Source organism: Lutra lutra, chromosome 7 (genome assembly GCF_902655055.1).
Source record: "Lutra lutra chromosome 7, mLutLut1.2, whole genome shotgun sequence".
Classification (NCBI taxonomy): Eukaryota; Metazoa; Chordata; class Mammalia; order Carnivora; family Mustelidae; genus Lutra; species Lutra lutra.
In genome coordinates, this window is record NC_062284.1 from 66,724,627 (window position 1) to 66,750,375 (window position 25,749).

Below are 25,749 nucleotides of genomic sequence, written 5' to 3' on the forward strand. Positions count from 1 at the left end.
GTGATTCCAGTGTGCAGAGAGGTTTGGAAACCTTGCCTTCTTTCAGTTTAGTGTTGCCTCAAAGTTTGGTCCCCAGACCAGCTGCATCAGAGTCACCCGGAAAATTGTGAGAAATGCAGATTCTCAAGGCCCACAGCAGACCTACTGAATCAGAAACTCTTGGGCTGGGGTTCCACGATCACTGTTTTAACAACCCCTAAAGATGGTGCTGATGCGTGGTCATGTTTGAAAATGCTGGTCTAGGAGGACATTGAGGTTTTACATGTTGGAAGCTCCTGAGACTCTGAAAGTGGTGGACACTTTACACACACACACACACACACACAATGTACATGTGCCCTAAATTTTTTGTTTACTATCAGAGTTCATAGTCTACCTGTCTGGTCCATGGATATCCTAGTGTCCAAAGATCCCAGTTTAGGAACTTGACACCCCTCCTCTCCACCTCCAACCCACCAAACTATGAATTTAGAAGAGAGAGGTTTGCCCTTTCTTAATTGCAAAATAAGCAGGGAAAGGCCTCTCCCATCCTGCCACATGCCCCCTCCAGCTGAGTTAGGGGCTGCTTGGGAGAAACCAAAGCCTCCTGCTTGTGGCCATCAATCTCCATGCTGAGGCTTACCGGCCTGTAGTGGAGCTGTGCGTTCACTCACCTGATACAAATGGCAATATTTTTCCTAGGCTCACATGAATACAAACAACCCAGCTGTGAAAAGATCAACGCATGTGTCTGTTGTGGCCAGTCAACTGCAAGTTATTTTTTGCCGCAGAGCACAGGAAGAATACAGCAGCTTTTCTCAAATCAGACTCATTTTTATGTTAAAGGGACAAAGATGAAAAGTCATGGCAGAGAAGGTTGGTAATTAAAATACGTCTGTGTCAACAACAACAAAATAAAATAAAATACATCTGTGTCCAATTAGAATGTGTGTTACAACTACTGAGATAGTAGTGATGTCTGCTGGTAGGTAACAGGGAGAGGATCCAGAGCCCCAAACATGATAGACTTGAGCAAGGTATTGCCTTAGGCAAAAATTAAGTTAATGTTCACTATTTATTTCTTGAATGACAACACTGTGCCTAACATATGCCCCCAGGGCTTCCAGCCTACGTTACACAGATAAGCAGATTGCCTGGTCACCAGGTTCTCAATGCTGATTTGGTGGGCCCTCTTAATGAAATTCCTCATTTGTGGCCAAATGGAAATCAGACTTCTGTGGACTCAAACTGATCTGTAATACCAATGCCAAACCTAGATTCTACTTTTTCAAGTGGAGAAAGGAAGAAAAAGGTAATGTGTTCCTGTTCCTATTGGACTTTAAGAATCTTGCTAGCATGGCCATGTAAATTATGTTCCCTTCCATGAAGCTGTATTTCAGGCCCCGGTACATTGCAGGTGTAGACAATGTAGGGACAGTTTGGATATCTTCATTCTCTTACCATGTACCAGGAATGGTCTCTGCTAAAATCAACTGGAATAGATTTGCTAATTTGAATTATGGAAGCCCTGACAACTTCTAATTGGGAAAGAGAGGTATTGTGTGCACACATGTGTGCATGCACACACACACGCATTTATAGGTCTTGTTAAATGAAGATTTTGTTTTTTATCATCTGCTAATTCCTTCAGCCGTCAAATTTTCCAAATGAAAGCAAAATATATTTTTAATTATTTTACTATCTAACAAAATATAAAATGTATTTTAATTCCCAAAGCTGGTAGAGTGTAGGAAGGAAACAGGAAGAGTCACATGACTAAAAAGGTCCATATTGGTGTGGGATTTGAATGGCTGGATGTGACAGCAAGCTGATCCATCTTGTATTGTGTATATTCTCGAGCATGTAATGAGTTATTGATCTGTGATAAACTAAGCTGACATTTTTGTAACCAGTAAGCCATCAGTATATCCAGTAAGCATGGGTTTCAGTAATGCGTTGTTAGGTCCTTTGTCATTTTAGTACACATTTGCAAACATTTGTTGCAAGAAAAAAAAAAAACCCATATTGACCAATGTGCATCCACATCTCTGCTGTTTAATCCTCTCCTCTACCCCTTAAGATATATAAGTTTCCATAGTACAAGAGAAGTCTCCAATATGCTTCTTGGATATCAGCTGATGAGGCATTCAGAGAGTGATCTGAACTCCACTTTTTCCGGGTTTTTATTAGGGACCTAAAAACTTGTTTTTCAGTCCGAGTCTCTTTAGAGAACTCCGTCTTCAAATTCACCAGGTTATATCTATCCACTCCAAGGGCTGGTTGGACGTTCTGCATTCTCCCTCCATCCCTAGAAATCCAAGTTGTGTGACCCTGAAATTCTGTAAGTCTCCTGAGGAACAAGGTCTCTTGCGAAGCTCAAGAGGGAGGAGAGACTTCCAGGGGTTTCTCTCAGCCTGAACAACACACTTAAGACATTACTCTCGGGTTTACAACTCTCAGCAGCTATTTTTAGAAGCAGGGCTGGGAGGGGGAAGCAAGAGGGGTTCACTGTGGTGAGAAAATTGGCAAAAGCGCCTAGTGACTTCTCTCTCTGCCAAGGTGAAAAGAAAAGGTGAAGGCTGTGGAAAGGATCTGACATCTGCTCTATAGCTTCTTAGAGGCCAAGTACTGTGAAAGGCACTTCAGCAACAACCCTGCCATGTGGGAATTAATGCTCCCATTTTGCACATAAACTGAGGCTCCAAGAGTTCAGTTCCATCCTCCATTCACACAGGTAGTGATAGACCTGGCATTGAGCCACTGCCCTAGGGACTGCTTGCACATTTCATGGATATACATACATTCCTGGTGATTATAACGCATACCTCATTTACTATAAAGATTAATATTTTTAAAGTACCCAATTAAGTACTTGACACAGTAGGGACTCAACACATGGAAAACTGCTATTATTATTATTATCACTGTAATCCTCATCATCGTGTAAGTCCTACCCAGACCCCTATTACTATAATGGTATGCTTGTCACCTCATAAGTGTCTGATAAGCTTTTGTAAGATTATCCAATTATCACATAGAGAAAAGGGTGTCTTTATTGCTCCTCTCCCTTTCACACCAGGCCCAGGCTTTAAAGAATGTACTAGGGTCTGTCAGCTGTGTTCTTCTCGTCCAGGAAAGGCAAGGGCAATGTGTATCTGTGAACTTGCTAGAATCAAGGGAACAGGGTGTGGAGAGACCTGCATATCTCTCCTCACTGCCAGAGCAGAGAAGCACAGGAAGGCATGTGTGTGCACAGGGTATCCTGATCTGCATTCTGAGGGTTAGCGGTTATCCTGCTCCCTGAAAAAGAGCCAGTCCTGCCTCACTCCCCTCCCTGAACTCCCCATAAGTACAGCTCAGGATATCCAGAATGCCCACGTAGGGCTTGGTTGCAATCTTGACCTCTTGCCTCTTCTCTTCTCCCACCAGCAGATGTTGTGGCATTTGTTTTCCTCATTGATTGGTTATTGACTGATACTCATCGGATTCCAAGGTTGATTCTATTTTTCCTTCAAACATTGAATTGCTTTCAGATAATACTCCAATAAACTACATTTGTTAGGATTCAGACTCCAAAACTCCTTTAGTTCATTGTTTTTCAATTGTCCATTAATCTCCTTCAAAATCTCTCTTCCTATATTGAGAAGCTCTGCTGATTTGAGATTGATCCTAATTAATCCAATTCTATGTCTGTTGCTGTTTAAATCTTCCTCATTTTTCCACCTCAACCTACCTACCCCTTCCATTACATAAGCCCCCTAACATCATCCTGAATACACATCCTTATCATCTTATTTCTGACACAGCTCTTTTCAGGGGCAATGACATTTGGTAGAAAATGCTATGATTGAGTGTCAAGAGACTTGGATTCCATTTCAACATGGTGCTTACCTAACTCACTAAGACCAAAGGATCACTAACTTCCCTGGGCCTCAGTTTTCCCACCAGTAGAATAGAAGACTTGATCACAGATGATCTTTAGAATCTGTTCAATTTTGAGTTTATTCTATCAGAAATCCCTTGATCTTTAATATATGCTTGTAGGAACTATGTGCACTTTTTTTATTTGTCTCGAAATAGATACTTTCCATTATTAAAATATGGGTTTGGTAAGATCCCTTTGGGATTACATATGCTTTGCATAATCCATGAAATTTAATATTTGAACAGTGCTTATGGCAAAGTGGGGGCTTGGTCAATAAACATTCAACTGCAAACTCTTTTACATGCTCTGCCTCTATGTAACCAATGGAATAAATGAGAAAATGAGAGAAAGAGGGCCTGTGTAAGCTTAGATATTATTTAACATACCAAATGATCAAACTCTCCAATGGCAAGAACAGAATTTTATAAATGCTTTTTGCTTCTATGGCAAAACCTCTAGCAGTTAAACTAAAACTCTCTGAAGACTTTCTCAGGGTATGGCTACTAAAATCTTCCTAACAAGGAAAACTTCTCAAGAGGGAAATGAAAACATTTTTGATGTAGATGGGACCTAAAAATGTGTCCACTAAATGAGAAATATTTGTAAATTTGATTGTTCCCTTCCTGTCTGGAAATCACCTGTTACTTTTTCCCTTCCACCATTTTTTTTTTCCTCCAGCGTAGCTGGTTCCCAAATATGAAATAAAAGTAGATGGTGCAGAGGTGTCTAGTCCATACTGCTGTGCCCATGGCAGGCATAACTCATCAGTCAGTGTTCTTCCCCACGCGTCCTCGTAGCCTCATTGTTTTGGCAACACAGTAGCCCATGCAGTCACTACCTAGCAGAGTTGACACAATATATTACACTTACTTGCCTCCTATAAACCAGAGACTAACTAGGTCCCTAATGGTGCGGTTCTGCCCCACAGTAGTAGCTGTAACATTCTCCACTGTATAATAAACTAAAATTTTAAAGTGGCTGTGAGAGCAAAGACTGGCAAAAGGGAAGTGACTATGATTAAAAAAGAGGGAGGACGTGAAAAAAGAGTAATCCCTAAATTGCTTTTCTATCCTATCTATATAATTTATTGAGGATCTACCCTGTGCCCAGCCCTGTGAAGATGTGAAGGATCAGCCTATGCCAGATTTACAAAGAACTTTAATTTAGTTTTATTCAACACTGTTCACTTAGCACCTGTATTTCCTCTCTGAAACTAACCTCCGTGTAATCATACAATTTACGTAAAATAACACAAGACCTAATATTTATCGCAAGCCTACTGTGTGCCAACCATTATGCTAAGTGCTTTACCAATGCTATCTCATTTAGGTGTTTAATAACCCTATGAGGATTGATATTCCTATTTTATACATGAGGAAATTAAAACTTATTAAAATAAATTTTCCAACAGCTATTAAGGAACAGAATTGGTACATAAACCTGGCTTTATTTGTCTCTATGCAGTGCTCTTTCCACTATACCAAAGTATCTCTAAAAAAGGTCAACAAATGGAATCCTGGAAATACAAGCTATCAGGCACAGAGAATAGTGGCTGTCCCTCCAAGTCAGGCCTAAACAAGTTGCTTAAATTGTTCTCTTGTGTTTAGCATCAATTCAGTAGCAAAGGAAGGGAAATATTTGGGGAAGAAAAGAAAACAGAGGAAAGGCTAGAAAACCCAATTTAAGATATTCCTACTTTCCAGTCCCCTTCTTGTAGCTGAATAATCACAAATGCCCCCCAGAAATGATTATGATACAGTGTGTGTGTGTGTGTGTGTGTGTGTGTAAAGAAAAGGACAGGTGGAAAAGTTTTGAATATATTCCATGAATTTATTACTAATAAAAACATTCTTATTTCAAATTTCCATATACAGCTTTTTCAAAAAAGGCAACCTATTGAAACATTCTCTGAAAGAATTTCTAAGCTCTAAAGCCCATGTACATATTGTTAGTCAAGTGTTTAATGTTTCCTCTAGCTAGCCCATTAGCTTTAGCTCACTGTAATTTATAGCATGGTGGAATTGTATTTTTATAGGCTATACATTTGTTTTATAGTTTTGGGGGCTCTTTGTATAATCAATAAAAATATATTCAAATTTTTTGAATAGGACATGAAATATAATTTTATTTAAAGCAAATGTAAAGGATCCTATTTGCATATTTGAAAGTTCGACATTGGCTAAGGTAAAGCTGCTATTTATGTTGTAATATCAATAACATGATGCATTTTGATCAGCTCTGTGAACTTTCATATATACCACTGTTCCTATGGAAAAAGAGAAAAGAACCCATCATGAAGCAACTCACCTTGTGAGCCTTTCCAGAAACTTCCTGCAGGGAAAAATGAGGGCTGGGAACTTACATTTCAGAAGGGAAAGTGGAAAATTAATACAATTATCTAGATAACTCTGGGAGGAGAAAAGCTCTCCCTGAAATATACAAATCAATAATGGAGATGTAAAGAACATTTGGGTCCAATACTAAATAATGCCCCAGTTTTTTCTCTCTGTCTTTTCTGGAAAGGTAGGAAGATGGGGCAGGCTTGTGTGTGTATATGCACCAAATGTGGAAACATACTGAAAGTTTTAAAAGTTTCTAGATTTTTTAAAAAACAATTAACTTTTCTCTGCAAATGAAATTAATTCCTTCTTGATAAGAAGAAAAAAATTTCTGATAGTACATGGAGATGTGAAGAAGAAAGTAAATTACCTATTTTGAAATCATAGGGATTTTAAAGACTTTTATTTATATTCACACATATCCTTCATTTGGGTTTTGTTTTTAAAATATGAAAGCATATGAAATAAACTGTTCTATAGTCTACCTTTATCTGTTAGTATGTAGTAGGTGTATTTCTATGCACAAAATATTAATGTCCCTTTCAACAGCTGTGTAGTATTCCCCTGATTGAATATACCATAATTTAAATAGTCCTCTAATGATCGATATCTAGGTAGTTTGAAATTTATTGCTGTCATAAATAGTCCTAAGTATGTACAGTAGTCTAGTTCTTTTTTAAAGAATTAATTTACAGAGATGGACCTTCTGGTTGAAAGGAAAGTACATCTTACATTCAGATACATGGTGCCAAACTGCTCCCATCAATAAATACAAGGAAGTATATGTCCCCATACGTCCTCAACATTGGATTTTACTAGTCTCTCTAATTAAGGCTAAACTAACTAACTATAAATGATAACTTATTGTTTTAATTTACATTTTGATTACTTTTTGAAGCTGATATCTTTTTAATTGATTGAAATTACCTGCTCAATATCATTTGTCCATTTTATTATTGGCATATTTGCAGTATTTCTTATTGAAGTGCACTTAAAACATTAAGATAATATTTTTTTACATGCACTATAATGAATGTGGATCCTTACCTCAAACCATATAAAATTAACTCAAAATAGATCATAGCTTTACATGTAAAAGCTAAAACTATTGTATTCTTAGAAGAGGATATAGGAGTAAAGCCTCATGATCTTGAATTAAGCAGTGGTTTCTTAGATATTACACCAAATTCACAATCAACAAAATAGATAAATTGGGCTTTGTCAGAATTTTTAAACTTTTGTGCTCCAGAGGACACCATCCAGAATGTGAAAAGACAACCCACAGAATGAGAGAAAACATTTGCAGATCGTATATCTGATAAAGGACTTTTGCCTATAATATAGAAAGACCTCTTATGATTCAGTAATAAAAAGGTAAATAGGATTGAGTCAAGATGGCGGAGAAGTAGCAGCCTGAGACTACCTCAGGTAGCAGGAGATCAGCTAGATAGGTTATCACCTACAAATCCAACGGGAGATCGAAGAGAAGAAGAACAGCAACTCTAGAAACAGAAAATCAACCACTTTCTGAAAGGTAGGACTGGCGGAGAAGTGAATCCAAAGTGACGGGAAGACAGACCACGGGGGGAGGGGCCGGCTCCCGGCGAGCGGCAGAGCAACGGAGCACAAAATCAGGACTTTTAAAAAGTCTGTTCCACTGAAGGACATCGCTCCAGAGGCTTAACCGGGGTGAAGCCCACGCGCGGTCAGTGTGGCCTCAGGTCCCGCAGGGTCACAGAAGGATCAGGGGTGTCTGAGTGTCGCAGAGCTTACAGGTATTAGAACGGGGAAGCCGGCTACAGAGACAGAGCGGAGGAGTGACTCTCAGCTTGGGGTTACCTTGAACCGGTCGCAGGCTCAGTCAGCTCGGAGCGCGGCCGGAGGCAGGGTGACGGGAGTAATTGGGCGCTGTTCTCTGAGGGCGCACTGTTCTCTGAGGGCGCTGTTCTCCTCCGGGCCGGAGACTGGGAAGCCGCCATCTTCATTCCCGCCCTCCGGAACTCTATGGAAAGTGCTCAGGGAACAAAAGCTCCCGAAAGCAAACCCGAGCGGATTACTCAGCCCGGCCCCTGGTAAGGGCGGTGCAACTCCGCCTGGGGCAAAGACGCTTGAGAATCACTACAACAGTCCCCTCCCCCAGAAGAGCAACAAGAAACCCAGCCAGGACCAAGTTCACCTACCAAGGAGTGCAGTTTCAATACCAAGGAGAGCATCGGAATTCCAGAGGAGGAGAAAGCAAAGCACGGAACTCATGGCTTTCTCCCCATGATTCTTTAGCCTTGCAGTTAATTTAATTTTTTTTTCTTTTTCAATTTTTTTTTCTCTTCTTCTGCCAAATTTTTTTAACTTTTACCCTTTTCTTTTTTAATGTTTTTAAACTAGTTTATCTAATATATATATGTATTTTTCTTTTTTATATTTTTTTCTTTATTCATTTTCTTTTTTTAATTGTTTCTTTCTTTTTTTTTCTTTCTGAACCTCTTTTTATCCCCTTTCTCCCCCCTCATGATTTGGGATCTCCTCTGATTTGGTTAAAGCATATTTTCCTGGGGTTGTTGCCACCCTTTTAGTATTTTACTTGCTCCTTCATGTACTCTTATCTGGACAAAATGACAAGACGGAAAAATCCACCACAAAAAAAAAGAACAAGAGGCAGTACCAAAGGCTAGGGGCCTAATCAATACAGACATTGGTAATATGTCAGATCTAGAGTTCAGAATGACGATTCTCAAGGTTCTAGCCGGGCTCGAAAAAGGCATGGAAGATATTAGAGAAACCCTCTCGGGAGATATAAAAGCCCTTTCTAGAGATATAAAAGAACTAAAATCTAACCAAGTTGAAATAAAAAAAGCTATTAATGAGGTATAATGAAAAATGGAGGCTCTCACTGCTAGGATAAATGAGGCAGAAGAAAGAATTAGCGATATAGAAGACCAAATGACAGAGAATAAAGAAGCTGAGCAAAAGAGGGACAAACAGCTACTGGACCATGAGGGGAGAATTCGAGAGATAAGTGACACCATAAGATGAACAACATTAGAATAATTCGGATTCCAGAAGAAGAAGAAAGAGAGAGGGGAGCAGAAGGTATATTGGAGAGGACTATTGGAGAGAAATTCCCCAATATGGCAAAGGGAACAAGCATCAAAATCCAGGAGGTTCAGAGAACCCCCCTCAAAATCAATAAGAATATGTCCACACCCCGTCACGTAATAGTAAAATTTACAAGTCTTAGCGACAAAGAGAAAAATCCTGAAAGCAGCCCGGGAAAAGAAGTCTGTAACATACAATGGTAAAAATATTAGATTGGCAGTGGACTTATCCACAGAGACCTGGCAAGCCAGAAAGAATGGGCATGATATATTCAGAGCACTAAATGAGAAAAACATGCAGCCAAGAATACTATATCCAGCTAGGCTATCATTGAAAATAGAAGGAGAGATTAAAAGCTTCCAGGACAAACAAAAACTGAAAGAATTTGCAAACACCAAACCAGCTCTACAGGAAATATTGAAAGGGGTCCTCCTCTAAGCAAAGAGAGACCCTAAAAGTAGTAGATCAGAAAGTAACAGAGACAATATACAATAACAGTCACCTTACAGGCAATACAATGGTACTAAATTCATATCTCTCAATAGTTACCCTGAATGTTAATGGGCTAAATGCCCCAATCAAAAGACACAGGGTATCAGAATGGATAAAAAAACAAAACCCATCTATATGTTGCCTACAAGAAACTCATCTTAAACCCGAAGACACCTCCAGATTTAAAGTGAGGGGGTGGAAAAGAATTTACCATGCTAATGGACATCAGAAGAAAGCAGGAGTGGCAATCCTTATATCAGATCAATTAGATTTTAAGCCAAAGACTATAATAAGAGATGAGGAAGGACACTATATCATACTCAAAGGAACTGTCCGACAAGAAGATCTAACAATTTTAAATATCTATGCCCCTAATGTGGGAGCAGCCAACTATATAAACCAATTAATAACAAAATCAAAGAAACACATAACCAATAATACAATAATAGTAGGGGACTTTAACACTCCCCTCAATGAAATGGACAGATCATCCAAGCAAAAGATCAACAAGGAAATAAAGGCCTTAAATGACACACTGGACCAGATAGACATCACAGATATATTCAGAACATTTCATCCCAAAGCAAGAGAATACACATTCTTCTCTAGTGCACATGGAACATTCTCCAGAATAGATCACATCCTCGGTCTTAAATCAGGTCTCAACTGGTATCAAAAGATTGGGATCATTCCTTGCATATTTTCAGACCACATTGCTCTGAAGCTAGAACTCAATCACAAGAGGAAATTTGGAAAGAACCCAAATACATAGAGACTAAACAGCATCCTTCTAAAGAATGAATGGGTCAACCAGGAAATTAAAGAAGAATTGAAAAAATTCATGGAAACAAATAATAATGAAAACACAATGGTTCAAAATCTGTGGGACAAAACAAAGGCAGTCCTGAGAGGAAAATATATAGCGGCACAAGCCTTTCTCAAGAAACAAGAAAAGTCTCAAGTACACAACCTAACCCTACACCTAAAGGAGCTGGAGAAAGAACAAGAAAGAAAGCCTAAACCCAGCAGGAGAAGAGAAATCATAAAGATCAGAGCAGAAATCAATGAAATAGAAACCAAAACAACAATAGAACAGATCAACGAAACTAGGAGCTGGTTCTTTGAAAGAATTAATAAGATTGATAAACCCCTGGCCAGACTTATCAAAAAGAAAAGAGAAAGGACCCAAATAAATAAAATCATGAATGAAAGAGGAGAGATCACAACGAACACCAAAGAAATACAGACAATTATAAGAACATACTATGAGCAACTCTATGCCAACAAATTTGACAATCTGGAAGAAATGGATGCATTCCTAGAGACATATAAACTACCACAACTGAACCAGAAAGAAATAGAAAGCCTGAACAGACCCAAACCAGTAAGGAGATTGAAACAGTCATTAAAAATCTCCAAACAAACAAAAGCCCAGGGCCAGACGGCTTCCCAGGGGAATTCTACCAAACATTTAAAGAAGAACTAATTCCTATTCTCCTGAAACTGTCCCAAAAAATAGAAATGGAAGGAAAACTTCCAAACTCATTTGATGAGGCCAGCATCACCTTAATCCCAAAACCAGACAAGGATCCCATCAAAAAAGAGAACTACAGACCAATATCCTTGATGAACACAGATGCAAAAATTCTCACCAAAATACTAGCCAATAGGATTCAGCACTACATTAAAAGGATTATTCACCACGACCAAGTGGGATTTATTCCAGGGCTGCAAGGTCGGTTCAACATCCGCAAATCAATCAATGTGATACAACACATTAATAAAAGAAAGAACAAGAACCATATGATACTCTCCATAGATGCTGAAAAAACATTTGACAAAGTACAGCATCCCTTCCTCATCAAAACTCTTCAAAGTGTAGGTATAGAGGGCACATATCTCAATATTATCAAAGCCATCGTTGAAAAACCCACTGCAAATATCATTCTCAATGGAGGAAAACTGAAAGCTTTTCCGCTAAGGTCAGGAACAAGGCAGGGATGTCCGTTATCACCACTGCTATTCAACATAGTACTAGAAGTCCTAGCCTCAGCAATCAGACAACAAAAGGAAATTATAGGCATCCAAATTGGCAAAGAAGAAATCAAACTATCACTCTTCGCAGATGATATGATACTATATGTGGAAAACCCAAAAGACTCCACTCCAAAACTGCTAGAACTTGCACAGGAATTCAGTAAAGTGTCAGGATATAAAATCAATGCACAGAAATCAGTTGCATTTCTCTACACCAACAACAAGACAGAAGAAAGAGAAATTAAGGAGTCCATCCCATTTACAATTGCACCCAAAACTATAAGATACCTAGGAATAAACCTAACCAAAGAGGTTAAGAATCTATACTCAGAAAACTATAACGTACTCATGAAAGAAATTGAGGAAGACACAAAGAAATGGAAAAATGTTCCATGCTCCTGGATTGGAAGAATAAATATTGTGAAAATGTCTATGCTACCTAAAGCAATCTACACATTTAATGCAATTCCTATCAAAGTACCATCCATTTTTTTCAAAGAAATTGAACAAATAATCCTAAAATTTATATGGAACCAGAAAAGACCTCAAATAGCCAAAGGAATATTGAAAAAGAAAGCCAAAGTTGGTGGCTTCACAATCCCGGACTTCAAGCTCTATTACAAAGCTGTCATCATCAAGACAGCATGGTACTGGCACAAAAACAGACACATAGATCAATGGAACAGAATAGAGAGCCCAGAAATAGACCCTCAACTCTATGGTCAACTAATCTTCGACAAGGCAGGAAAGAATGTCCAATGGAAAAAAGACAGCCTCTTCAATAAATGGTATTGGGAAAACTGGACAGCCACATGCAGAAAAAAGAAATTGGATCATTTCCTTACACCACACACGAGAATAGACTCAAAATGGATGAAGTACCTCAATGTGAGAAAGGAATCCATCAAAATCCTTGAGGAGAACACAGACAGCAACCTCTTCGACCTTAGCCACAGCAACATCTTCCTAGGAACATCGCCAAAGGCAAGGGAAGCAAGGGCAAAAATGAACTATTGGGATTTCATCAAAATCAAAAGCTTTTGCACAGCAAAGGAAACAGTTAAGAAAACCAAAACTAAAAGACAACTGACAGAATGGGAGAAGATATTTGCAAACGACATATCAGATAAAGGGCTAGTGTCCAAAATCTATAAAGAACTTAGCAAACTCAACACCCAAAGAACAAATAATCCAATGAAGAAATGGGCAGAAGACATGAACAGACATTTCTGCAAAGAAGACATCCAGATGGCCAACAGACACATGAAAACGTGCTCCAATCACTCGGTATCAGGGAAATACAAATCAAAACCACAACGAGATATCACCCCACACCAGTCAGAATGGCTAAAATTAACAAGTCAGGAAATGACAGATGCTGGCGAGGATGTGGAGAAAGGGGAACCCTCCTACACTGTTGGTGGGAATGCAAGCTGGTGCAACCACTCTGGAAAACAGCATGGAGGTTCCTCAGAATGTTGAAAATAGAACTACCCTATGACCCAGTGATTGCACTGCTGGGTATTTACCCTAAAGATACAAACGTAGTGATCCGAAGGGGCACGTACACCCGAATGTTTATAGCAGCAATGTCTACAATAGTCAAACTATGGAAAGAACCTAGATGTCCATCAACAGATGAATGGATAAAGAAGATGTGGTGTATATACACAATGGAATACTATGCAGCCATCAAAAGAAATGAAATCTTGCCATTTGCGATGACGTGGATGGAACTAGAGGGTATCATGCTTAGCGAAATAAGTCAATTGGAGAAAGACAACTATCATATGATCTCCCTGATATGAGGGAGAGGAGATGCAACATGGGGGGTTAAGGGTGTAGGAGAAGAGTAAATGAAACAAGATGGGATTGGGAGGGAGACAAACCATAAGTGACTCTTAATCTCACAAAACAAACTGAGGGTTGATGGGGGAAGGGGGTTGGGAGAGGGGGGGTGGGATTATGGACATTGGGGAGGGTATATGCTATGGTGAGTGCTGTGAAGTGTGTAAACCTGGCGATTCACAGACCTGTACCCCTGGGGATAAAAATATATTATATGTTTATAAAAAATAAAATTAAAAAAAAAAGTAAAAAAAAAAAGGTAAATAACCCAATTTTTTAAATAAGTGAAGAATTTAAGTAGACAGTTCTCAGAAAATACCCATATGGCCAGTAAGCTCATGAAAAGATGTTCTGCACCTTTAGTCAATAGGAAGATGCACAACGATACCACAGTGAGATGTTACTTTATACATACTAAGATGACTATAATTGAAAAGACAGACAGTAACAAGTGTTGATGAGGACATAAAGACATTGACCTTAATACACGGCTAATAGAAATATAAAATTATGCAGCCAATGTGTGAAACAGTTTGGTAGTTTTTCAATAAATTAAAGACAGGGTTATCATAGCAAGTCCACTCCTAGGTATATGCCCAAAAGAAATGAAAAGATGTGTCCATGCAAAATCTTGTATATAAATTTCCATAGCAATATTATTCACAATAGCCAAAAAAATAGAAACAACCCAAACGTCCATCAGCTGATGAGCGATAAAGAAAATGTGGTATATCCATACAAAAGCATATGATTCAGCCATAATAAGATCAAAGTAACAATGCATGATGCAACATGGATGAGTCTTGAACACTTTGTGCTAAGGACAGACACAAAAGGCTGCATATTGTATGATTCCACATGTATGAAATGTCCAGAATAGGCGGATCTATGGAGACAAAGTTTACATCAATGGCTACCAGGGTCAGGGAAAGGAAGGGATAAAGAGTGACTGCTGATGGGTACAGGGTTTCTCTTTGGGATGATGTGAACATACTAGAAATAGATTGTGGTGATGAATGCACAATTCTGTCAATATACTAAAAACCACTGAATTGTATACTGTAAAAGAGTGAGCTTTTTAGTATGTGAATTACATCTTAGTACAGCTGTTGCTTAGAAAAGAATAATAATCCTTTTGTTTTTTATATTGCAGATGGTTGCTAGTTGGTCTTCTTAAGTTTTATTGTATTTTTTACTGCATATACATTTTCAGATTTTTATAAGAAAAATATCAGTCTTTTACTCTGATTTTTGGTTTTGTGTCTGTCATATTTAGAAACTATCTTAGGTTTGTGGAAATAATCACTTATACATTTTTATAACCTCTTTTTAAATTTGGATATATGATCCATTAGAAGTTTATTTTTTGGCAGACAATGAAGTATGAAACAGGAGTCTAGCTTTCTATCGCCACCCCACCCCCGCCAAAAAAACCAACCGTTGTTTCAGCTTGGTTATTTAAGAATTTATCCTTTCTCTGTTACTTGAAATGCTACCATATTTATACTTTAATTTGCATATTAATGAATTTAATTTTATATAAAAATTTGTGTCTATACCTGTACTCTGTTCTGTTTACTTGGATGCTTCTCCCTGTCCTACTGTGGCATTGTGGTTTTTTTGTTTGTTGGTTTTTTAAAGATTTTATTTATTTATTTGACCCAGAGATAGAGATCACAGGTAGGCAGAGAGGCAGAGAGAGAGGGGGAAGCAGGCTACCCGCTGAGTAGAAAGCCCAATGTGGGGCTCGATCCCTGGACCCTGAGATCATGACCTGAGCTGAAGGCAGAGGCTTAACCCACTGAGCCACCCAGGTGCCCCTCTATGACTTTTTTTTTTTTTTAAGAAGAACTCTTGTATTTTACCACTAGGAACTTGTTGGATTTTGATATGAGTGGCTTGCACTTTGATCATGTTGAAGAATTATCCTATTCTAGATTCTTTTTTTCCCCAGTGTGTTAGCTAAGGGGTATTTTAAATTTTTTAAAGATGTATAGTAGTAGAACTACATGCACCTTTCTGGTAGTAATCTCTGCGTTATCATTTAAACTGTTCATTCAATAAATATGAATTTTCCAGATACTGTTTTTAGCACTGGAGATACAAATACGGCTTTCTAGCACTCAGTGCTTAAAGGCAGCTACTTTTCACCTTTTTATTATGCTGAAGAACTTACGAGACATGGTGTAACATGGGATCACTAAAGTAATGATACTCAGTGAGAGAGAAGAGAAGGACACTAGAGGGACAGATCATAATGGGGAAGAAAGGGAAGGAAGCAGGTGTGACGCTGAGAATTTAACAAAGCATCCCAAGCAATTCTTACCTGGCCACCAGGTCGGCCACTGAACTTTGGTAATAGCTAATCTTATTGTAAGGTTTTACAGTTTTACTCTATAAAACCTATATAATGTTTTCATAAACATTGGTTACTGTACTCTTAACAGTAACCTCTTATTAACTATCTCAGCATTGCAGAAGAGAAACTGAAACCTGGAATCGTTAGGATACCAAAGCTAAGCAAAAAACAAAACAAAACAAAACCTGTGTACTTGCCCTAATAAAATAAATGAATAACAAAATACATGACTTAATAAATAATCTTTCACAGAGGTTCTAGAATTTATTTTTTTCTGATTTTTTTTTTTCCAGAAGCTCACCATTTCCCACTTGAACCAGAGAATCACTGGTTAATCACAGGCCAGCCCAACCAGTGCTTTTCGCAATCCCTCTCAATTGCAGGAGTAAGTAAGACCAGTCATCTGTGAAAGCCCTGTGTTTCTTGTCCCACATTGACTTACGCTGATTAAGAGGCAAGGAAGGGTCCAGATGGCTCAAATTGGGTCCAAATTCTATGCTGCAATATGAAAAATGTTGGCTTTCTGTCATGCCCTCGAGGCTTAAGGCCATTACCAGGGAATCAAAAACCTTTGCTGGATAGTCAGAGTCCTGTGGCCTCAAACCAAGACCACGGTACTTCTCCAGAGTGGGGACTGCCTCAGGTCCAGGGTCCTTTTCCTAATCTTCTTCATTTATACAGTACATATAGGAGACTGTTCAGGCAGCACGGTGCAGTATCTTTCTACCTCTCTGCAACTTAAGGAATATCAGAGGAAGAAAAGTGGAGAGGGAGCTCAGGGGGCCAGATCAGCAATTCAGCCTCTGCTGAAAACCGCTCCAGATCTCACAGCTAAAGTGGAATCTTGAGAGCTCTCTGGCATATTAAATATTCATCAAAAGCCGAACACCACTTTTTCAACATTTGACTGAATAATACAAGTGTAGATTTGTCCTATCTCTATGCTTGGATTGCTCAGATATACCTGGCCCTAAATTATGGTTCTAATGAAGTCAGTTTAAAAGATGAGGAAAGAATCCTTTGTAGTTTATCCCTGCCTTTCATTTCCTCTTAATTTAACCATAAACTAAATGGATTCATAAAATGTTTATAGAGGGTAATAAAGTGATGTTTTTAATACAAAGGTTGCTTATGTAATTAAGCTTACATTCTATGAGATTCTGTGTAATTTGAAATGGGTTGCGTGAAATTAACAAATACTTATATCTATTTTATTTCTCCCCCCATTAACGGCAAATAATAAAACAAAAAGGGGGGGGAGTAAGTTCCTGCCAATGTAAGTGCTTACAGTTCAGAAACTGAACCTGCAGATGTTGCAAAAGATTTTATCTTTTTCTTGGAAATGTGCCGTTAAATTTAATTAGATTTCTCATTTACCTTCCTTTTCTTTCATTTTGTCGCTCTACTTTTTTTCTGCCTCCACTCCCTCTTCCCTCCTGTCTCTCTCCCTTATGTACTGGGAGAGAACACTATATGTTTTTAACCTATATAACATAAGTGAAGAAACTTATCAAATCCTATAACCATTACATTATAAGTTGTCTTGATAGAAGTTACTCTGAAGTTCACTCTAACTGTTAAATAATATCATGATGTTCATGGCCTCACACTCACTTTCTTTTTCTAAATAAATAGAAAAACTAAGCTTGAAGAATATAAAGTCATATTCTATTTTTTCCCAAAATTTTTGTAGAGAGAACTGGAAGTGATCTAATCTTTACTGTTAACAGCATTTTATCACCGGGCTGTCAAGATGTGATTTCTTACTCTGAAATGATCCACTCTCTACTATATTTCATGTTAACATTGCAAATCAAGTCAAATGGCTAATGTTCACATTGTTTAAAATAATTGAGAGAAGAAACCACGGTACTCTATTTCTCTGAGTTCATTTAGACTTCAGTAGCAAATATTGATAATCGGATCTTAGGGATACCTAATTTTACATGGAATGATAACGGTTTAACTCAATTAATTTTTGGACACTTATCTATACACTTTAAGAAACATCAAAGTTCCCTTAGCATTCTGAAAGAATGATTTTGAATTTTTTCATAAAAAGTTTTAAAAGTATGCATCAGCATTTTCTATAAAAGTGTCAGGTGGAACAGATATCACTGAACAGTCGGCCCAAAAGGTATTTGATAAAATACAATGAATTGCCAGGTCTGCTATTACTGTTTGCATGGACATGGCCGAGAAATGGAAATAATTGTGTAATTCTCCAGTGTACATTTTCTGTGTTGGAGCAAACACTCCAGGAATGCAAAAGATTAAAGTTTTTCACCCGAGCATCTCTGAGCACGTGAGACTTAAGAGGGCATAAGGGCTAACCTAGGTCATTTGATAAGAACTGAATTGCCTCTTACCTTATTCCTTGTATTTGGCTCGTTTAGATGTTGCTGTTTCTCTGGAAAATAGAAAGTGTCCCCTGTCCACTAATGTAATTATTATGACAATTTCTAATTTGCCCTTTAGGGATACCATGCCAGCACTTTAAAGTCTACTTACCCAAGGCCAAACTCAGTTATCCCCCCTGAAAACCTGCTCCACTTCCTGTGTCTCCATCTCTTAAAATAATTTAACTTTTATTAAATTTGGCCATACAAAGAAAACCTAGATGAATTTGAAGACTATGTTCTCTATAGAAACTTGGATTGAAAATAAGTTTTAGGTCCCCAATAAAAACCACATCCCACACTGACAGTCAAACATCAGCCCACTGTTGTGTCTCCAGTATGTACTGATTCCAATACCACTGAAGCCAACTTCTGCCCTGACCCCTACCCTAGCATCCTTACTCTGAAACCTCTCCAAGCTCTTCCACCCTTTGCCTTGAGCACTGTCTCTCAAAAGCACAGCCTAAATTACTATCATCTTTTCTTCAAAAATCTATGGCTTCTAAACACCCTGAGAGAGACATTCTAATTCCAGCAAGTGCCACTTCAGAAATTCCATGCTGTGAGCCTATCTTGTCCTTCCAGCCACATCTCGGACTACTTGCCTCCAGGAATGTCAAGCATGCCCAACTACACCATGCCCTCCCACCTGCTCCTACTTCTGCTGTCCCCTCCGCCCACAGTAACTTGGTTATAGTCCTCTACCTTTGACCTTGTCTTTCATAGCGCTTGGCTCAGCTCATATGACCCCACATCATAAAGTCTTAACAACCCACACTGTTGCCTATTCCTCCTTTATTGTCCACTTACAGCCCTTTCCCTCTACCTCTGGATTTAGCATTTGTAGCATTCTGCTATGTGTGATGTTAGCCTTACACATCTGTCTTTCCAGCTAGGTTGCACATTCTCTCCATTCTATCCATCTGAGGTCTCCAGGATTCCTATCCTGCTGCAATTCTATACACCAAATACAATGATCTAGTTCTCCCTCTCAAGAAGCTCAGTCCACTAAGTGATAAAACATGTTAATAACTCAATATGATAAGGGTCATAAGGAAGTCCAAAGGGTAGGGAATAAGGAGATAGGTTGATAAGCACGGGATTTAGATTCAGAAGACTCAAGTTCAAGGTCTGGTTCTGCTATGTAACTAAGTATGATAAGCAAATCTAGTTTCAGTTTTCTCATTTGCAAAGTTAGGATTTCTAACACTACTCTTCTGTAAGAATCAAAATAAAATTAAATAATGGGTTTCCATTTGTTCCTCTAGATCCAGCCTCTGTCCTCTTCCTCTACTCTGTGCCTCTAGAAATTGACTTCTAAGCAAGGGGATCTTCCCCACATTGTCTCTATGTCTCTAGGTTCTGCCAGTTGCTACCTCCTCTGGCTCCTTAAGTCCTAGGGGTAGTCAGGCCCCAGGGTAACTCTCCCTGTGGTTTCCCTGCAATCTACCCACACCTTTACAAATAATCCCTTTATTAAAGACCAAATTACATACGTTGAATGCGCCATCTGTTCCCTGCCAGGACTCTGACTGATAAAGCTGCTTTTCAAACTCTAAGTTGCTGTCTAAATGCAAGGTATATCTCATTTATCTCTGCACAGTGCTTTACACAAAGCAGATTGATGCTATTAATAACAAATTGTGAAATGAACGTATGTAAGGATGAATGAGTGAATGATCCTGCCCTCGCCCACGTTAGTTATATTCTTATCTGGGGATCTCTTCTTGTCACCTTGATTAGATTTTGTAATGTCCTGCTTTGATTTGGAAGGTCCTCTGTTCCCCGGAACTCAAGGTCTCTTAGAGAAACATTTTTACGGGTAGTCTGCCTCAGCCTTTTTGTGTTTCAAGTGGTTTAACTTGAAAGAATTAACATTGTTTGAAATTCCCAGAAATAACACTCCTTCTATAGGCTGCATACTTACCTGATATCAAAAGGGATGAGTAATTTGTTCATTTATTTATGTTTTTCGTTCATCGACATAAAAGCTGGCAAATAAGTCAAAAACAAGCAAATTGATTCTTCCCTTATTACATGGAAACCAAGAGCATATTGAAGGAATCAGTAGCCTGGGGTAGTTTTTTCAAAAGCACAATAGCCTAGCCAGGGAATAAGCAATTGAATAGCCTCACCAAATGATCTAAACAAAGATAAGTCACAGAATTAAGCATCTTGATATTTCTGAGGAGCTGAAATCATGATTGATTGACTTTAATATGAATTTATTCCCAGCTGCCATCCTTGTCTTCTGAATTCTCACATATCTCAATAAAATAGGAGATAAATATTTTCCTCCTATTTTAAATATAAGGTCGATGACTTAAAAATGAGGAACTGACCCATGGGAAGTATCTTTGGAAAACATACTCTTGGTAAACATATTTAATAGAATGCTTTGGTACTGAGTAGGTATTATTCATTAGCAAATGATTGCATAACTGGAATTCTTAATTAAAATTTGTGATGAGAAATGAATCTTTTCAGTCTGCAATTAGGACCGAGAAATTCAGAACACATTGGGGTGCTTTATGAGCTCAATTCCGAAGATTTTCATACAGTGAAAGAACTCACAAATACTTTAAACAGGAATTCTAGAAGAAGAGTACACACGGAATGCACATGTGGATCCAGACGCAATATGATTTGAAAAGTCAACCATTGAATATAATACATGGAAAGATTCTAATTTAATGGGTGTGTGATACTGTTAAAAGCCTCTAAACACTCCTTCTGGACCTTTTCTGGGTTTTCCAGAAAGGCTTCTAGCCAAACAATTTCTTCTCTTCGCTTAATAATTGAAATACAAATTCAGACAATGGCAAACTCTGAGGCTCCTCTTTTAAAGGGGTCCTTAAGAATGTAAATTCAAAGTGATTTTTTTTTTCAGCGCATATCACAATTCAAACTTTTAGCAGCCATCGAGGAGCTCAACCTCGACTGCAGTAAAGTAAAATGGATAATGTTTAGCTCTAACTTGGTTGCTAGGACCATCCCAGCAAGAAAATTCTGCTGTAAAAATTTATGATCCTTAACTGTTTTTACTTGCTGACTGTCTACTGATGATGGGTTCTGGTTTTGAAGGCCGGAGAGATCTGGGGAGACCACTTTGTGCAGCCAGTGAAAGGTTAGACAAACAGCAGGTTTCTCCTGAGCCTCCTTCTAGAACATGAATGAAACTCCAGTACTTGGGGCTAATGGAGACAGCATTGCCTCCTATTACCTCGTTTGTGTCATTGCTGACTCAGTGACACCATATCCCAGACTCAGATTTAAACACTTGTTAGCCAAATGTGTCTCCCCATGTGCTGCTGGCCCTTGCCACTTCATCACAGTTTAATAAGGCATTGGGAATTTTAGACAACTCCTCTAATTACAGCAGAATGCGAACAGTGTTTGCTATTGATTTTTATTCCAGAATGTCACCTCTTTCCTGTCCCCCATATACCTATTACCCTTCACTCCTTTGCACGTAACCAATGTCATTTTTTAAAAATGACTCTAACATATTCAGTATTAATCAAATGTCCATAACAGAAAACATCCTCCACGGAAGGTGAAAGGAAAGAAAAAAATGTATCTTTGCTTGCATTGTTTGAAAGATGGAAATTACCCAGAATCCTATTCTTTTTTTTTAAACCAATAGGTGGCACTAGTGGTTTCTAGCAATGATTCAAGTCTGTAGCTCTAATATATAGCTCTAATGTATATAGCATTCAGAGATTAGGATTTTTTTTTTTTGCAAAAGTTACCATCATTATGGCCTTAGCCATTAATTGAAACATTTGTAGCTTACCCAATGGGGATGATGTTAATATAAATTTGCATGCTGTTGAATAGGTTCTTTAAAATTATTATTTTTAAGTAGTCCAGAAGAGTTATATGGGTAATAGTATGCATATAAGGTAGAGAAGTTTAAAATATGCTATAAACCCTATCACAGAATTCCTGATACTAGTTTGTATGCAACAGGCAAGAACTATCAAAGAATTAGAAATTGAAGCACATGTTTTTAACGTAGCTTGGACAGTGTAGTTGTGAGTTTTAAATAATTTTATTTGCTGCGTTATCCAAGACACACTGGTTTTCAACCCTGTGCTCTTCTCATTTTTTACAGCATGGGGTAAAGCAAGTTTTTTACATTTTTTTCATTTTTTTTACATTTTTTACAGCATGCCTAGAAAGCAAATTAGGCTTGAGAGCCAAACAGACCTATGGTAGATTCTGGACCTCCATCATCTACAAGGCTGGAAACCTTAAGATGGTTAGCTCAAATAATCCTGAGTTTCTTCATTCCTAAATGATTCCTGTCTCTAAGAGTTATGGTGAAAATTAAGTGGACAAAATTGTAGCCATCAGTATCTAAGGTGTAATAAGTACCCAGTTAGTTTCTTATCCCTTGGTTGATTTGAATTTTAACATTGGCTGAGGCAAAAAATAAATTAATTAATAAATAAGCAGAAGGAGAGGGAAACAAAGAAAAAGGAGAAGAAGGTGATTAGACAGTGGGGTCTATTTAAAAAAAAAAAATGTGGTGCCTGGGTGACTCAGTCAGTAGAGTGTCTGCCTTCTGCTCAGATCATGATCTCAAGAGTCCTGCAAGCCCCTCTTAGGGCTCTCGGATCAGCGGGGAGTCTTTTGCCCCTCTCCCTCTGCCCCTCCCCCTGCTCATGCTCCCTCTCTCACAAACAAATAAAAAATCTTTTATAAAAAAAGATATTTTATATCTTTGTTAAAAAAATTAAAAAGGATACATTTCAAAAAACATATTCTAATTCTCTACCACTTTTGAATATTTGTATTATCTTTCATTTTTGTGAAGAGATTCTAACATTTAATAGATATTATTCAGCCCCGATTCCTCAAGGTCAGTGGGTTGGTTGCTGTAACTTTTGGAGAGAAGGCTCTGAGGAATTTACACAGAGTCTCAGCTTCCCTATATCTGCGGGGATGTAAGCTAGCATCCCTGCACACTAAGCACTCTTTCCCAAGTACATAAAAGTACAAGTAAGAAACTGGGACTAATTTAATCATCCTTGTGTTTGACCCTCCCTCTAAAAAGTTTATTTTGTTTCTGCTGTTTCAAAAGATCTTTGATGAAATGGTGATAGCATTCCTGATCTCTTGTCTGTTTTCAAAAGAGCTAGTACTAAGGGCTGCTTACCGTTCATCTTTCTGATGGTACCAAAAAAAAACAACAACAACAACAACAAAAAGTCTGATTTAATTTGGCTTGAGCACTCAGTGTCCTTCCACACAGCGGCACCTGTGGGGTCATTAGTGAAATTAGATAAGTAACTGATTTATTATTACCGTAGATGCATGGTGCACTCCCTTTACTTAGAGTGTACAGCAAAAATTGTTCATGCTAAGGAACAGTAATCAAAATGGCTAAAAAGCCACAGTTTTATCATTCCAAACATAAGCATAGCTGTGGTAGTATCTTATCATAGTACATAATAATAGAAATGAATTATGTCAGTAAAATCTTGAGGTTTAAGATTTACCGTGATAAATATTTTTCATTAAAGTGAAATATCTTGGCAGAGTCACTTTCATATGCAGACTGTTGACACAAGGAGGCCAGCTGTGCCCATGCAGATGCCGAGATTTGGGTCTATATTATTAATGATTTATCATGTCATGGAGAGCTTAGATTAGTTTTGAAAGCAATCCCTTGCCACAAAAGCACTTTCTATAATGTGCGAACGCAAGGAAGACTATATGTGCATTCCAAATTAATCACAGGAGCTGCAGCTACCTTTGAAATTTCAATACCTCTTCTCTTTTTATTTTGGAACATGAAATTCTAGGTCCTAAACTGTGTTATTCATTAAAATTCATACAAGAATGTTATTTCATATCCACTGGATAGTGAGCAGTGTGTGTATCTGAATTAACAGATACATAGACACAGATGAGGGCATGAAGAATAGAGGAAGGCATTACCAAGCTGTTGTATACCATTTGTTTTTGCACTAAAGCTCACTTTTAATGTGAGGTTGGATTAAGTTTCCCTTTCAGTTCTGCAGGCTTCCAAGATTGCTCTGCCTTCAGGGCATGTATAATAATATTGGCTAATATTTATTCAGCGCTTGCTGTGTTCCAGGTAAGATGCTAAACACTTTACATGCATTATCACATTCAGGCTTCATAAGACCCATGTGGAATATTGTTATCACCCCTGTTTCACAGGTGAGAAGACTGAAGCACAACGTAGTCGAATAAATTATCCCAAGGGGGAGAAGTCTGGACTTGAATCCAGGTTGTCTGATGTTTTAAAGCCTTCACTATTAACTATTGCTATTAACTGTGACCTCACTATTTATTAAGCACTCTTACAACTAAGTGAGAGGTAGGGTTCAGATCCTATTTAGTTACTACCTGGGTGGCCTTAGGCAAGTCCCTTGCACCCTGTAAACTTCAGTTTCCTTTTCTAGAAAATGAAGATAACAGTAGTACTTACCTCATAGAATTGTTGTGAGTTAATATTTGTAAAAGGCTAAGAACAGAGTTTGGCCCATATTAAGCATGAATGCTTTGTGCTATAGGAGTTCATGAGTTGTACTCTTGAATGACTGATAAACTTTCACTGTTTTGGAGATTCTGGAGAACTTAGATTCTCCATAATTTTCAGATAGCTTTTATTCTGGAAATGAGATTGGGAATGAAAGATAGAAATTACATTCTGAGTTTTATTCCTAAAGGAAACAAACAAACGAAGGACCGTGAATGAAGTTACTGCTTATCCCTAATGCGAGATGTACACAGATAACCCAAAAGCATCACTGCTAACCCTCTACAGCAGTGAGTCCTTTAAGCATTCTTTCTGAGTGTGGAAAGAGCCAGGTATCTTCCTTCCTTTCCTTCCTTCATTATTCACTCATTCAACCTATATCCTTACAAGGGCACTATGCTTGCTCAGGAGATACCAGGTGAATAAATCCCTACTCTGGAGGAGGACACAGTCTAGAGATGACTAGTTCAGCACATAAAAGGGTATGAAAGCACATAAAAGTCCTAGGCTCCGTTACCATTTACTAGTGCCTAGTAAATGCCAGGTACTGTGCTAGGTATGGGGGGGCTATCCAGGTCAAAAGGCAAGAATCCCTTCAGTTAAGAAGCACCCCATGGGGAAGACATCCTAAACAGATCTTTTCCCTTCCCTGTGGGAAATTACCTAGATAAACTTGCTGGGAGAGCATAGAAAAGAGGCGCTTAAACCCATTCTGGGGCTAGTGGGAGGAGGGAGATTCTGACACCTAGAAAAATTTGTGG

General features: G+C 38.3%; 1 protein-coding gene across 17 annotated transcripts in view; it reads left to right on the forward strand.

Annotated features, from left to right (window-relative positions):
- The window catches only part of SEMA6D (semaphorin 6D), a 597,430-nt gene that overhangs the window by 514,871 nt on the left and 56,810 nt on the right, over positions 1-25,749 (forward strand). For 15 of the 17 annotated variants that reach the window (XM_047735954.1, XM_047735950.1, XM_047735963.1 and 12 more), the window contains one exon: positions 16,366-16,457. The exons of the other annotated variants lie outside the window; for them this stretch is intronic. The gene's annotated coding sequence lies outside the window, so the exon portion shown is untranslated. The remainder of the gene's footprint in view (positions 1-16,365; positions 16,458-25,749) is intronic. 17 annotated transcript variants of the gene reach the window in all.